Source organism: Calonectris borealis, chromosome 12, assembly GCF_964195595.1.
Source record: "Calonectris borealis chromosome 12, bCalBor7.hap1.2, whole genome shotgun sequence".
Lineage (NCBI taxonomy): Eukaryota > Metazoa > Chordata > Aves > Procellariiformes > Procellariidae > Calonectris > Calonectris borealis.
This window is the reverse complement of record NC_134323.1, coordinates 17,007,807-17,023,887: the sequence shown is the minus strand read 5'-3', so window position 1 is coordinate 17,023,887 and position 16,081 is coordinate 17,007,807. Positions and strand designations below refer to the sequence as shown.

Sequence of the window (16,081 nt, the reverse complement as noted above, 5' to 3'; positions counted from 1 at the left end):
CTGGTCAACAGTGTCACGGTGGCAGTTGTCACCGCTGCCTTGTAAGAATGTTTATCTGCTGCAGGCAGAGGGGGGTTCTGATTTTGCAGACGCGAGGCTTTCCAGTGGTTTTTTTTGTTCTGTAACAACTATTTCTCATGTCTCATAATGCTTTAAGGTAGATTAGAGGCTTTCGTGGATCAGGGTTTCTTTTTCTTTTTCTTTTAAATACCAAGTGAACTTATGTTTAAACGGGAAGAATGGGTTTCTCTGAATTCCTCTAACAGAAACCTGGAGATCGAGGCCACAGGGGGGCCAAGCACCCCTGCACCGGCGCTGGGCTACTCCCTGGCACAGATTGGAAGTGCAGTGCCAGAATAGCTGTAAAGAGGACAAGAAGCTAGTTTGCTTTGTAAACAATAATTAAAAATAATAGGTGAGAGCGCATAGCAAGGCAGAACACTAATTTAAAACCAATAGAGTTTATCTGGCATCTTATGATTATTTATGTACATCTTAGTCCTTTCTGTGGTAACTAATTATGAGCTGATAGGAATCAGAATAAAGAGGCTGCCAAGTATGATTGAAAAAGTAAACGAAGAGAAATTAGATGTTGCCACATTAGGATAATTTAATGGGGAAAGGGAATAGGCTTCAATCTCTTGTGATTTTCCTCCAGTTCTTTTTTTCTGGCCTTTCATTGTCACAACCACAAGGAAACTCAGGGTGCTGTTAGGGGGTCAACCTGCAAGAGACCTCTGCTTTACATTCTCATCCTTCAAGGGCAGCAAGCAGTCTAAAAAGCCCCAATTCTCCTAAAATGAGGTGTCTCAATTTTGTAACTGCAAAGACAGACATATTTGTTTGCAAGACATGCATTTTTCTCAGAAGATGGGATTAAACTGATAATGATGACTCCACAGCTTAGAAATGATCTCCCATCACAAGGTAAACCAAAACTATCTGTATTAAGTATTTTGAAAGGCATATATTTATCAACAGACCAAAATATTTTTAAAGTTAGTATAATACATAGTAATCCTCTTATTAAACCAATATCTTTTTTTTTAAAAAAAAAAAAAGTATCTTAAAGGCATAGCAGAAATGGAAGAGAGTTCTACTAAAAGTAATATTAATAGAGAACAATAAAATTCCTATGCTCATTTGAACTATCCTATAAAGCTCCACAGCACAGGTATGATCGCCGCATTCAACTGTTTAGAATGATTCAAAGCCCCTGAAGAGTATTATTAGTTTTTTGCAAGCAATTCAACTGGACTTTTATTAGAAAGGTAAAATTAAACTAAATTGCTCAATGCAGAGTGAGAGCCCTTAAGCTATGGCTGAAAAGCATCCGTCCAGCCAAGCTCAACTCAGCTAGCTCTAACAGAATTCCGCTAATTCATAAAATGGAAGTTTATCGGAGCAGTTTAAAATCCAAACCAAACAATAATTTATCTTTTCAAATGAGTCAGATTTGACGACTTTTAAACAAAATTCTCAGCAGGCAGAAAAATGTCCCACAGTATAACAGCAGCGCTTTATACCTCGAACATTGACACAACCTAGACTCCAAAAGAAGAGAATAGTTTTCCCTGTGTGAGCGTAGGATATTTACTTTAAGTGATAAAAGATTATGTGGCTGGAAGCCCAAAGCACTTTATCTTGCGATGCCTCCAGTGTTTCACTGAGAACTGGATGTAAGCAATGTGCCATTTGCTTTTTGGCTGTGTATATCTTTACTTCTTTCTAAATATTTCAATCGTGTTGGCTGTTTTGGAAGAAGAAAGTTCAATGGTTCTATCATTGAAAGAAAAGTACCTTTCTTATTACTTAAGAGAAATGCAGTCATATTTATCCCTTCGTTGACAGAGGGTAAAGCTTTAATATCTCAGAATAATGGACGAACATGAACTCATCAAGCCTAGGAGGCTCCTTCAGACGGCAAAACTACGAAACAGAAGGTAAATCCCAGATTCTCAAAGCCATTTAAGCACCTAATTTCCTTTGGAGAATGTGAGCTAGTTGCATTCAGACATTTGAGGGTCTAAGCGACTTGCCCAAGGAGAGAGGGGAACGAGTATCACAGAACCACAGGAATCAAATCACGCTTTGGGTTAGGAGGGACGTCAGGAGGTCTCTCGCCCAACCTCCTGCCCAAAGCGTGATGCCTAGGAGCCCTGTATATGCCACGCTGAACGGGAGGGTCCTCAAGGGACAAATTCCTCCTTTCTATCTACGACTCAGATACCACAAACCTCCGGGAAGAGCCAGAGCTGCAGATGACTGCAATATGCCTACACTGCCAGCCATGCCTGGCCAGGCTGAGAACCCGCTTCGCCTCTCAGTACATATTGTTTATCCCTCATGAACGCTGTCTTTTGAATGACATCTTTATATGTTGGGCCTTATGACAGTTTAATAACAAGTTTTAATTTTTTGCTCATCAGCTTTCCTGTTCACATATCATCAGCATACGACAGCAGAGCATGTTAGGGAATCTAATTAGTAAACAATTCCATACTGCTGATACAAGATGAAACATTCTTAAACCGATAAAAAGAGCACTTTAATCACTGTTGAATGACTTTCAATGCCAAGCGGTTTGTGCCATGTCAGAACATAATTTGAAGAAGATTAGAGTACTATATAAAAGAATTAATGTTAACAACTTCGTTAAAAAATGTCTTAAACAATGAGCTCGTCAGTTGTCACAGACTCTCCCTGATCTATTGTGATTAACGCCCTCCCCCCCAACAATTTAAACTGATAAACAATGCTAAAAGCGCTGGGCAACCTAAACATTTTTTTTTTCCATACGTCCGTCAGTTGTACAGGGTGCTAATCACCAGAGCTGGGGGTCAGCCTTCTTTAACCTGCAACAAAGGCAGCGGGCTGCAATGATGAATACCCAGGATAAAGAATTTGTGAGAAGCCCAACTGAATCTTTAATCATGCCTCAATGCCATTTCCGATCCAGACAAACATTTGAAAGCTGCTAGGCAAGCACCACGCTATCAATCTTTCTAGCGTACGTAAAATTACCCGGGAATCTTGTTTTGGATTAAGTTGAAGAGTGTCGTAGTAATAAGGGTTCATCATTCTCTTCCGCAAATCATTTGTCAGTTTTGTAATACAATCTTCAACTGCAGCAGGGTGGGATTTATACAGCAGTTGCTGTTTATTTATAGTTGAGGCTCAAAGATCTAAATTATCCATCCTTCCAAAATCCTTTGTTGAGATGAAAATATTAAGTAGCTACTAGTTCATAGACATTTATTTCATAACTGCTAGCTGTCAATTTGTAACTGATGGCACTGAATACAAATTAATATTGAATATCTTAACAGTAAAAGAAAAGGGGTTCTTGATATACAGTATACGGTAAAACCCTCATTAGTATATGCAATGCATCCGTTAGTATTCTAAGATACCATTTATGTTCCTGGTAAGAAAACATATTACACAGTTAATGTTGAGTTTTCAGATTTGTCTACTTTCAAATGCATGTTTATTTTCTAAAATTAAATTCCTGTTCTGAAGCAGGTTTGCATATCAAGCATATAAATAATAGAAACAATGCCATAACTTATCTGTATACTTATCAACTACAAATGAATAAGATCCACTCTGAACTCTGTTAAGGGCATGCAGATAGCATTAAACATTCCCTGCCAGTGAGATGGGATCAGCTTCTTTGAAAAGGAGATTTTTATTTTCTTATGAAAAATTAAGAATAAAGGTCAGTTATCTTGGTAGCCTGCGGTTAAATTTAGCACAGTGCATTTTAAAAGATGGCCCGTGGGAAGAGGTGAATTCAAAATGACATGAGAGGCAAGGATTTGTGACAAGGGCCAGACTCAAAGCAAGCAGCTCAAGTGAAATAAAAAGGCAAGTGCTTTCTTACAAGTATTCAGGCTTTTCCTGTTATTCACCTCAGGACTATTAGACAAAGCCAACACATCCTAACACAAAAATATCAGATCTGCACAACAGCACTGTGAGCACACCATTTATAGCGGAATAACTCATTACACAGCAGTGCGAGGGTGAGGTAGCACGAGCATGTTCCAGATCATGAAACCAGTGGGGTCTCCCATACCTTCTTTATGCCTCTGTAAAGCACCCTGAAGAGTTCAGATCCATTCCGCTAGAGAGGGAAAAACTCTCCACCAGCTAGCTTCAGCAATGGTCATTTCCTGATTTGAGGTGAAATATAAAATCTCCTTGGAATAACAAACAAAGTGATATGGAGCCTATTTCCACAATGATCAGTTCCAAACTGCCCAAACCAAACTCCAAAGTAACAGCTGAAATTTTATATTCCTCGAGCCCCACCTTCACCTGGTGTAAATCAGCCCAGGTCCATTGCCTTCTCTGAGGCCCCACAGATCCGCGGCGGCTGAGGATCTGCTCCGTTGCCTGTTGCAAGCCTGGCGTCCATACTGGGGGCTGCAGGGAGGTGCCGCCCGCCCAGCCGGGCACAGGCTGCCCGCAGGGGGCCGGGGAGCCACTGCTCCGGATTGCGGCTTGGCCGCCGAGCTTTGGCTCACCTCCTGGAAGAAAACTGCCCTCAGAATGCATTTGTTTCCTTCGGGGATTGCTAGCAACCCCCAGCTGGGACTGTCGTGCAGAGTCTTCTCAAAATACCTTGTTCCTTTCTCTGTAATGTTGAAATGTTTCAACAGATGAGCTGAATTGGTATTTTTTCCCCATCAAGTCTTTGCAAACCACGCAGAGCACGATGACCTCTTCAGAAAAACACTAGCAAGTCTAAAATCCTCATGTCCTTGTTCAACCTTCAGGATTCCCCAGTACCTGAAGTGCTTTTAGGAGCAGTCTTAAGAGCCATTTGGTGGTATCAGCCACAGCTGAAGCCGGTTGTAGCTGAGGGAGCTACTTCTCAACACCAGGCGTTATTTTGCTCCGTTTCCTACCGGGGTAACTCAGAGCTGTGAGGGATAGTCACTTTTTGTACAATGCAGTGAACAAGTTTTAGTCTTGCATGTGAGATGACAGAACTGTTCAGTTCCTGCTGCAGTCCTCTTACTCAGAGCAATCCCAGATGCACCGTTATCTTATGAGTAACACTCAGAATATGTATGTATTAGTCTCCTGAAAGAAAACAAGCTTCCCTGATTGCTTTTTCAGCAAGGAAATATGAAATTGAGACCTGCCTTGGCTAGTTTGGGTGAGTACGATAAACTGAAATCATATCTGTAGCTAAAAAAATAAGATTTTGGAGCTGCCAAATACGATCTAAGAAACAAATCGGGCTCAGTTGACTTCAGGTCCCATCTCCACCCAAGAGCCAGCAGGAAAACGTGACCTGAACTGACTCTGTAATTACAGTCTTTTCAAAGGTCTCACCGAACCACATCTAAACCAGAGATTCTCAACCACCTCCCCTTCCCCCATCACCACATTTAAGCCAGCAAAGCATCTCTTAGAAGATAATACAACGGATAAACCAAAATCTATAAGGTCTGCTTTTTTCCCTCTGATGTATTTCTTTTTCAATTAATTCCCAACTACAAAGACACAAAACTCCATCAGCTTCTCTACTTGCAAAGCATAGTCGGTTTCAAGCTGTAACTTTTCTTAGTGTCATTAAGACCTTTACACATTTACAGTATTCTTTACATACATTATAGAAGATAAGTGTGCTATGTTCTTTGAGTAAGGAAACTGCAGTAGTTCATGAAAGAGGATTTGTTTTCAGCCGCTGAGGCATTAAGACCTAGCGATTATTTCAACTATTCAGTATACGCAGCTATATTTAACTTACATTCTGGGTTTTAACTTTGCAAAAGAAAATGTGTCCATTGTAATAAATGTATTTTGATAATGCACCATGTTGTTTGTGTTATGCAACACCCCGTATGTTCTCAATTACGGCAATGATAGTGCTAGAAAACTTCCAACCTCCAACATCCCGTGTCAAACAGATTGTCTGCAATCATTCCACAGCAAAAAAAAAAAAAACAATACGGGACATCAAGTCAGGAGAACTGGGTTGGTTTTCTCTTTTCAACTTTTATTCCCAAGTGAACTTGGACAAGTCACTTCAACTCCACGTACCTCACTTTTCCCAGCTGTAAAATGGGGAGAGTACTATTGTTTACCCACCTCACAGGGGTGTTGTGAGGACTAGTTCATATTTATGGAGTGCTTTCACCCTTACTGTTGAAAAGCACTGTGTAAGTATAAAGTGTTATATTATAAACCGTTGTTAAAATGCGTAGAAGATGTAGAGCAAGGTTGGCAAAATAGCTGACAAAAATGTAATTACCTTTTAAAATCATGCATATTTTTCTCTATTGTATAAACTTAATTCTTTAACCTGTGAAGCTGTCTGCTACACCAGGCCCTATTCCAGTCTCTTCCCTCTCTCACCCGTGCCCTGTTTCTTTTTGCCCAGCTCACAGAGAACTTAGTGAAACTCTTATTAGCCAAAACACCATTGAATTCTTCAAAAATGGATGCTTTAGAGGGAACCAGCCCCTGAAAGGGTGATCCATGGGTTCATCTCTCCTACCCTTTGCATACGCTAGGAAGAACCATCGTTGCATACCAGGGGTGGGATTCAGCTGCCTAACGTGGATCTTACAACATCTGAGCTGCCTGAGGATATCCCGCATGCTCTACAGCTGTTCTCCAGAAGGGCACATATTTCCCGTGGGTCCAGTATTGTATTTGCCAGCCCCTCACAGATATCTCAGATAAAACCACACAACGTTTAAGACAGCACCAGACACCTATGTCCGTGCAACCCAACTGCTATTACCGCAGCACCTGGAAGGGAGCTGGTTCCCACAGGCAGCACCGTATTCCTTCCTTTTCCCCATATCTTATTAAAGTCCACAATCAGCTTCTGAAAATTGTTTCAAGCCTGACAGAGAGCCATCTTAAGCTTCAAAAAGCTTCAAAAACTTTAATGAAGCGTATGGCTTTACCCTGCCCAACCAGCGTTTCAGCGGCAGGAGCAGCAGCACGCCCCACAGGCTGCTCACCCTCGCCTTTTTACCCACATCACATTTCCACGCAGATCACTTCTGCATTTCCTTCTCCTGCCCGCTGAACTCCCATTCACACCCGATTTACACTTTTAAGACATCACTGCTCCACTGAAGTGGCAGTTTTGAACACTGCATGCAAATTGCTACGATCCAGTATTGCTTCTCTTTTCTTCTCGCAGGCTGGTATGGAGCAGTGATGCGATACTGCACGCTCCTCCTCATTTCTGGACTTGGGAAAAATCCCTGAGGAAAATTACCGATCTTCATTTCAGAGTGTAACGGGGCAAGGGTGCAATCAGGTTGACCATATTATGTTGCTGTCCATTGCTTGCCCCCTGCCCTACGTGCCGACACCGGCCAGTGGAGTGAGAAGCAGAGAGCATGCAAGAGACAGTCCTTGGGCATCACAGCAGCACTATCGGGAGCCGATCATACCTGAAAATCTCTGTCACTCGCTTTCTGAGATTTTACGATGTGCATTTATATAAACATGAGTCCTATCATTGCTTGTTGGCCACTGTCGAAAATGGAAATCCTGTGGAGGATATTGGAAATCCTCCTGAAACAGATATCCTGCCAGCTGAGGGCGGATTCTTCCGGGCAAGGGTAATTTGAAGAGTTGGGCAAACAGGTTGTTGACAATAAACATATCCTGCCAAAAAGACAGATTAGATATGCTGCTGCAACTAAATCATCAGAATAGGGCTGGCTGGTGTTTGGACATACATAGATGAGAATTCATTGAAATCACTTCTGTTGTTAACTTATGCTGACTTGAAACATTTAATGTTTTTGCTGTACCTAACTTTAATTATATATATACTTTATATAAATGTATGTATACATACAGTACTGTATATGCTGTATATATTTATATAGCTTTTTAATACTATTACTAGTCAAAAATCAGACTTTTTCGTATGTAGTATTGCAAAGAATGTCACCACAATACTGACATTTCGCTTCCTCCTTCATTGCACAGATCATTTTTTAGACTGACTTTCATTTTAGATATGAGTGAAAAAACCCCCACAGAACAGAATGCTTTTTAAGCAAGTGACCTTTTGGGACAAATATTTAACAAGCTGTTTGTTTAGGTTTTAAAGATAAAGGCTGTTTTTCATCTGTTGATACACACACACAGATATGCACATACACACACACACATTTCAGTAATACAATGCGTTGAAAAACCACAGGGTGTTATGATGGGGACATATCATGGTAAGAAATTAACTACTAATTCTGTCTTCCAGAAACTAATTAAGGGAATGTATTTTGCAATAATACAGATCTAGCAAACAGGCCTCTAAAGTCTAGGCTTAGAGCTGTAAGCCAGGCACTCCTGTATTATGTATGTGTGATTTTCATAGATAGCCTGCTGTAAAGTGTGCCCTGTTAGTGCATCTTTCAGGCTCAAAGACACTGGCCTTGTTAATATTTCATTTAGTACATACTGTAGAGTCTCATTTATATTACTTCTATAATTAATGGTGATAGCTTAGGCACTGCCTTTACAAGGAGAGATCCCTGTATGTTGGTCGATGGATAATGAGAAACAATAGATATTTCATTCACCAGCAGCTTGTTGCTAGTTAGTAGGAAATTATCGTGTGTACTGTTGCTTTAATTGCCAGGGTAAATAATGCTGCCGCTGTGTTAGTGAACATTTTAAAGCACTTGATGCAAATAGACTAGAAACAAAACAGAAAAAAAATTACCTTTATTATGCTATACCTTAGCATAGGGAGTTAAAAAGGTATGTCTTAAAACATTTGCGTTCTATCATGCAAATATATCTTAATATGCATGTGCTGACTATTCAACTACTGTATTTTAGGAAATACAATTATGCTGCCTTTCTTTTCTCCTATGTAGACTGTAAATAACTGTAGATCTTTCTCTTGTTTTCCTATGTAAATATATGTAAATACTAACAAGCTATGCATGCTGATATTCTAGGCAATTTCAGGTACTTTTATAATCTGAAGGCATGTACTTGAACTGGTTTGTTAAAAAAAAATCAACTCTCTCAAATCCTTTAAAGCTCAGTAGAAATTAAAGATTTCTTACTAGACTGGTTCCTTCAATCTCAGTTGCTTTTTGTTTATTTTTTTCCCTGCTTTGTCAACGTTGTCTCCCAAGAGCCACCACCAAGGATGCACACTCCAACGCCCTTTTCTCCAAAGCGTGGAGTCCCGTCTCGGGGTGCAATTCAGTCCCTGACCGAGGATGTGCACCAGTTAGATTCAACACCATCCCCATTTGTAGACCTCAACAGAGACTGGGAGAGGGGGGAAGTCTATCCCCTTTGCTCTGATCTCTCCTTCTGGCTAATGATGTTTCCTATTTCATTCTCTCAGCCCATAATCCATCAAGTAAGGATCTAATACCACCAGTGCCAGGGCTGGTTTGAGGGCAGATGCCGTCGCAGCCACGAGCAGTCCCCACGTCTTTGGCCGTGTCTGCTCTTTGGCTGTGCTGCAGTCCGGCTGCTCACTCAGACATGCTCCTCTGTTTGAACACACTCTTTATGCTTCTTTTCTAGCATGCTTATGACTTTGACAGACTGTGAAAATAATTTGATAAATAGCTTGATAAATTTCCCCATCTCTTCCCTTCAGTGCTGTAAGACTGTTTGTGGGAGCCTTTCAACTGAAGGAGTGTGAACAAAAATGAAATTACCTAAGCTTATAAATCAAGTCACCTCCTGCATACAAATTTGGGGGCAAGGTTTCAGTTTAGCTCTCTTCTTCCTTCTTTTTTTGTTCATGTAATAAATGAAGATTCCTATGAGGAAAATGGTAAGAAGAAAAAAGAGATGCATTTATCCCCTAATACGGTAAGGGAAAAAAAAATCCCCTCTGCATTATCTATGGAAACTAAATGCAATGACAACTTTTTAATCGAAAGAAAACAGCTTTCATGTCTGAAGATGCTTTTTCCAGGGTAGATGTATAAGAATAAACACATTAATTGACAGGATCTTCATGACTTTTTAAGTTCCTCAAACTTAGCTTGGTGTCTGGGGAAGATATCTTTCCAGTCCTTGAAGACTCTTTTAAGAGGAATGTTTAAAAAGCTGAGCTGACATGGGCATTATGTTCAAGTGCAAGCTGTACTATTCTTTAATAGAGGGCGTAGAAATGGTTCATAGGATTATTATCTTTCTACAGACAAAACCCATTACCTTCACACTAGGAGGGAAAAGCTAGTTTTTAACTTATATAAAACGGAATCAATTATCAATATCTTTGCATGGTTTCCCAGCGCTGCTGGAGAGCAGTCGCAGAGCTAAACACACAGAGCCATTTGGCAAAAGGGCTCCTTCCTATGCTGGGCTTCTTGTTACACCTTTCATTTAATAAAATCACATCTGCAGAAGCAAAAATAAGTAGCAACGATTTGTATGCAGGGCTTCCACCCTGAATGTCACAAGAGGAGACAGGAATCGCATTTGCAGACTGATCGCCTGGCTACTGTTACTTTAGACTTCTTCCCAGTGAAAAGTGAAGAAGCGAATAAAAAGCAGTCACCGATGCAAAGTCAAATGCAGTGGCAAACAGCAGTACAGGTCAGAGCGTGTTGTCTCTGGTGTGGAAGAAAAGTGCTCCTTCAGCAACCTCTGCCATATAATCCTTACCATCCCGCCTCTGAATAATCCTTTTGTTGGCTTTACCAGTGGCTTTTCACCGATGCTTATGTTTCCAGTGAGAAAAGGAAAGCCGGAAGGTTAGTGGCGGCTTTTCATGGTGAAAAACTCCACACATGCCCATCGCTTCTTAAACTGCTACAAATAAAAGTCTTATGTCTTTCAGTAGACAAATTCTAACCTACTCCAACTCTGTGTCCCTCAGCAGAGAGATCAGTAAGTGCATTAGCCATCCTTAAAAAACTGTCCCCAGCTACTTTACTAGCACACGCAAACCCAAATGCACATATAGGTGCAGTATGTGCAAAGTATATAAAACATAATACTCTAGAAGCTGGTAATGGTGTTTGGGAAGGAAATGTTCATTATTAGACTCTTATCTGTTTATCCCATTCATGAGATCTGCTTCTACAAAGCACATAATGATAAATGGCACATTTGCAAATTATCTTCTGAGTGCTGATGAGAAATCAGCAACCTGCGAGTTACCGTGACTTTGAATGAGTACACTCCACTGCAAGTCTCGTTTGCTGAGATGCCTGCCAAATGAGTGCATTAGTATATTAGGAATCTAATAAATTGACTAACAAGCATTTGATGAAAAATAGCTGTACCATCCGTTACAGTTATCATCACAGCCAACAGGGCTACTGGGGTTGGGGTTTTGAAGGCACCAGCTGCTGCTGAAAGAGATGTGGCTGCACCGTGCCACGCTCTCCGTGGCATCTCCCCGCTAACCGTGCATCGTACAAACCCTCAGCAAGACACAGGACCTCCTCTACTTAAGCTTCCCTCTGCTTCTTCTTATGAGGATTTAAACCATTGCAGCCTTACTCAGTCTTGTCTTTTCCCTTTCCACCACAGAAAGTAGGATGCTGGGATGGTGGAGAAAACTCTTCTGACGATCCAACACTGAATGAGTTTCTCCGCCTGGGAAGGAGCTGGAGGAGACACTTTCTGTTGTATGGCTCAGCACTGTTCAAACATCTGAGACTGCTTTCCCGTTCACAATCTGTAAGCTTTAAGCTTGTTAATTATGATCACAAACATGAGGCTAAGGACCAAGAAGGCTTTGGCTGTATTCACATTCAGCAGATAGGCATTGCGTTATTTAATGTCATGCAATCAAATTAGTTTCAGGAATGGCTCAAAGTCCCACTTCTAACTCAGAGTCCTAGTGGAAAGATCAAAAGTCAGGAAATAAATTTTCATACAGCACTTCACCTGTGTCGTTTGCTGCTTTGCTGGGTATTTAAGAAGCCCAATTCCTTTTATGAGTAAAACCAATGATGCACCCTCATGCAGACACCCTGCCTGCCTGGGAAGGCGCGAGCACCTGACACATTCAAACCCACGGGACTTGCAAACCTGAAGCAGGGTAATTAAAAGCTCAGGGTTAACTGTGTCCAGAGCCCCGTGGGAAGGTTTGGCCGCTCTCCCCGGCAGCCCACCCAGCCCACCCGATGCACTGTGGGTGCTCGCCACTCCTCCCGCCGGCGCCGGGGAGAGTACGGCACATGGCAGATCGCAGCTACGCTCTGTCCTGGCAAAGCCTGTGTGAGTAAATTATGTCTTTTCAGGCTAATTAATTCTAGTAAGAGCAAGATACCCTTACATTCAAGTTTCAGAAGACTTCTGCGTGCCGCTTAATTTGTTTAAAGTAGAGAGGAACCCAATTAATTATAAATGCACATTTATCGTCTGCCGACAAATCCCAGCGAACACTTCAAAACTACGCACGCGGAAGAAAAGCTCCTTCTGTACCTTCCCAAATTGCATTTCTGCTTTTACCTGAGACATTTGCAAGATCCCCCAACTCTGTCAACAGTCGCTCTCCAGTTTTGTTTAGCTTATCATCAACAGACTCTGCTTTTGTGAGTGGACAAGTCATTTGAGTGTGCACCACAGTTATAATGGCCTGACTGACAGCTCAGCCAGATAAACACAAGAGAATAACAGACGTAGGAACAATCTGGGTATTCATTTTGTCCGTTCAACCGGGTTGAAAGGATTTGCCAGCCAAGGGCACAACACTTCAGGCTAATTTGCTCAGCCAAAGCACTGCCGGAGTGTAAGGCTGCAAGCCCATGACTGATGTTAGGGAGATCGGCGTCCCCAGATGAGGTACTTATTATTCACCTCTGCCTCAAGGGAAATGAAAGCACTATTTATTCAAAGCATCCATTTGAAAGAGGAAAACATATAGAAATGAACTTTGTTACAAAACTTGAACCCTTCTCACTGCTTCCCCCCTCCTGCATTAATTCCAGCTTCTTGTCCTCATCATCCTGCACACTGCAGCACTTCTCTTTCCTTGCTTCTTCTTTCCCCCTGTACATTTGCTTCTCCCTTCCTTCTCACGTACTTTTCTTAGCCTTGCCTCCTGCTTTGCAGTTTTGATCCTATATCTGACACCGGGTACCTTTTCTTTGCTGTTCATCTTCCATTTTAATACTCTACCCACTCAGCTTTCCAAACCTCAGAGGCTCAACTCTATTTTCAGAGTGTCTGGTATAGAAGCGGGTGCCCAGGATATCCTGGCTGTCTCTCACACACTAAATGCACTCTGCAATCTTTTGGCCACTATTAGCCCCATACTCCGACGGGAGCCACGTGCTAGCAATGCACTGCGTCCATCACCACACCGTTACGAAGCCAAGCAATGCAGGACCAGTGAAATGAGGATGCTGTCCTTGTTAAGGGATCTCTCTTGCACATTTTAAGCATCCTGTGTTTAGAGTGACAGAGCCACAAGTCCACCTGCTAATCACGTAAAAATAAATGATGGGTAGAACAGCCAAGCTTGTACTAAGAAAAGGTAAACACCGCTCTGACATATTCCCTCAAGCAAGCAAACAAAATAATAACAGTTTACCGTGGAGGGTTGCAAGTTTGCTCCCATTAATTAAGTTCCATTTTCCAGCATGTTGAGTTTTAAGTCACTTTCTCCAGGATTGATTTCAACAACCTTTTTCTCCCACCGAAGAGCAAAGGCCAAAATCTGCTCTCGGTGACAGCAGCACGACTCTACCGGCTTCAGCAAAGTGTGGAGCCGAGACAGGAGGTGTAGCGGTGCCACGGTAAATCCCTGAGCATTTCAGGAGCGTCCCGGAGGAGCACCCACAGCCCGAGCGCGGTGGGCTGGGAACAACGGCCCTCGTGTCCCGGAGGAGCACCCACAGCCCGAGCGCGGTGGGCTGGGAACAACGGCCCTCGTGTCCCGGAGGAGCACCCACAGCCCGAGCGCGGTGGGCTGGGAACAACGACCCTCGCAGAGGTGACGCACTAACAGCCTCAGACACATCACGGGAGGAATGTAAAGTGCACCTGACATCTCTTTTGATCTACTCCTAAGAAGCATTAAAAGGCACATTAATGTGCTGCTTTAGTGCGTGTTCAATGTGATAGTTGGAGACATAACTGAGCCTTTCACAAAAGTCTAATTGGGGAGAAGAATAAACTTATTGTCTCCTCCTCTGGACATGCACCCTAGAACATAGGCAGAGTTGACATTTGCATGAAGTATGTTGCTGTTTTGCATTTTAAATCCAGGCATGCTAAACGTAGGCTGAATGATCACTTTGACTATTATTAGGAAATCAGTACATGTCCAACAGTGCTTCTACAGATGCAGTAACTGATATTGCCCAGCGGCAGGTTATCTTTCTCTAATGCTACCAAACACGGAAATTCAAATATACAAGGGTGTATGTGTATATTTACATACATATATATATATATATAAATCGCTCACTTAAAATACCAAGTGAACGCTAATAAAGTATCTGAGCATACAGCTCCTACCGCTGCCTTTCATGCAATTGTTTCGTATTGCTCTCGGAGACCCTAACACACAAATCATATTCACATTTAGTAACAGAGTTTTGTGCATTGAGCTAATGATACTTCTTGACCTCATCAGACTACGAAGCACCTTTGCATCTCTGTGCTTTCAGATGCCATGTCAAATTTCCTTTGCTCTTTTAAGACAACCACACAATGAACAAACTGCAACAACAAACCAAGTAACAAAGAAAAACGGAATGTGAAAAGAGAACAGGCCTACCCAGGTTAATCAATAGCAGAATAAAGGGAGCAAAGAAAGTCAGGTGTAAATCCCATAGTAGAGGTAAGGTGAGGAAGGACATTACTGGGACATCCTAAATTTTGCTGAAGACTACTTATTCCTTGCTCCTATTTCTATCAGCTTAGGTGTATGTTTATATTCAGCTGAACTCTACTTTCTTCTCTGTGCAATACTCTTTCTTACATCGGTTATGCTGATAATTTATGTGTCCCTGATTAGCTCTGTGCAACGCCCTCAATGCTTTATCTCAGGAAGGATTAGAGGCTTTATGCTGCCTTCTTCATTTGTCTGCAGCACCTCTTTCCAGCCTCAGCTAGGCTCCTTGGATAGAGTTCACTGCTGCAGTACTAATGATGCCAGTACTGTTATACTAAGACATGCACCTCTTAAACTCTTTTGGCAAAAGACAGTCTAATCTGCAAGACCCATTAGCTTCCTCTTCTTGAAGCTCTCACTCAATCTAGCCGCAACGAGTGTAATGCAAGGGAAGAGGAGGCTGAGAAATGGGAGCCCAGAGAGCCCTGCTGCTCGGCTTGGTGTCCTGGCGCTAACCGAAAAGCATAAACCTGCACTGCCAACACACGCCAAGTCCACTGCAAGAAAACAATGTGTCCTGATCAAGTTAGGCAGGTAGAGAAAAACAAAAGATTAGGGAAGGCTACTGCTCTGGGTACATAATAGAAGGATGCAGAGGTCTTCCGGATTGTGCAGGTGGAAACCCATGCAATTCTGTTCTTTTAGTACAACATTTATAAAACACCGTCAGTTCTAGCTGGTACCAGCTCAGGATTAAAGGAACTCCCTTTCCAAGCCCACACATGCCACTCAGTGCTTCAAAACCACTTCAAGGCTCTTCCTATGCCAGCTTTTAGATGTACACATTTTTTCTTGACAATAGCATGATTTTCTTCTTATAAACAAGCTAACATCATGCCCACCTCAAAGATGAAAGACAGTTTTTCTTTGGGCTACTCCTCTGGCTGATGTTCAAGATGGTTTCTGATGAACCCATCTTGAAAAGTGGGGAAAGGAGGGAATCCCACTGGAACTTCAATAAATTGTTTGTCCTACATGAAAAAAATTGAAATACAAAACAAACATATAGAAAACTCCAGGATTTCAGCTAGAGTACACAAGGGTTTCACAGGCCTTCCTTTTAAAATTATCTCTTTAAATAGACCTTTAAGAAGCGACCAATGTTGGAAATTTAGCTTTTGCAACATTTGTATCTGTACCCTTTTCCAAAAATGCAGCCAAAGCTTTCCCGAGGGAACACCTAAGATGCTCCATGCAGAAGCCAGGGCAGAGGAGGGAGGGGAGCGCGGCACCTCGGGCCCTGCCCGG

The 16,081-nt window shown here is 42.1% G+C and overlaps 1 protein-coding gene across 2 annotated transcripts in view; it reads right to left on the bottom strand.

Moving 5' to 3' along the window:
- WWOX (WW domain containing oxidoreductase) overlaps positions 1-16,081 on the bottom strand; it is a 532,897-nt gene that overhangs the window by 1,865 nt on the left and 514,951 nt on the right. The window lies entirely within an intron of this gene.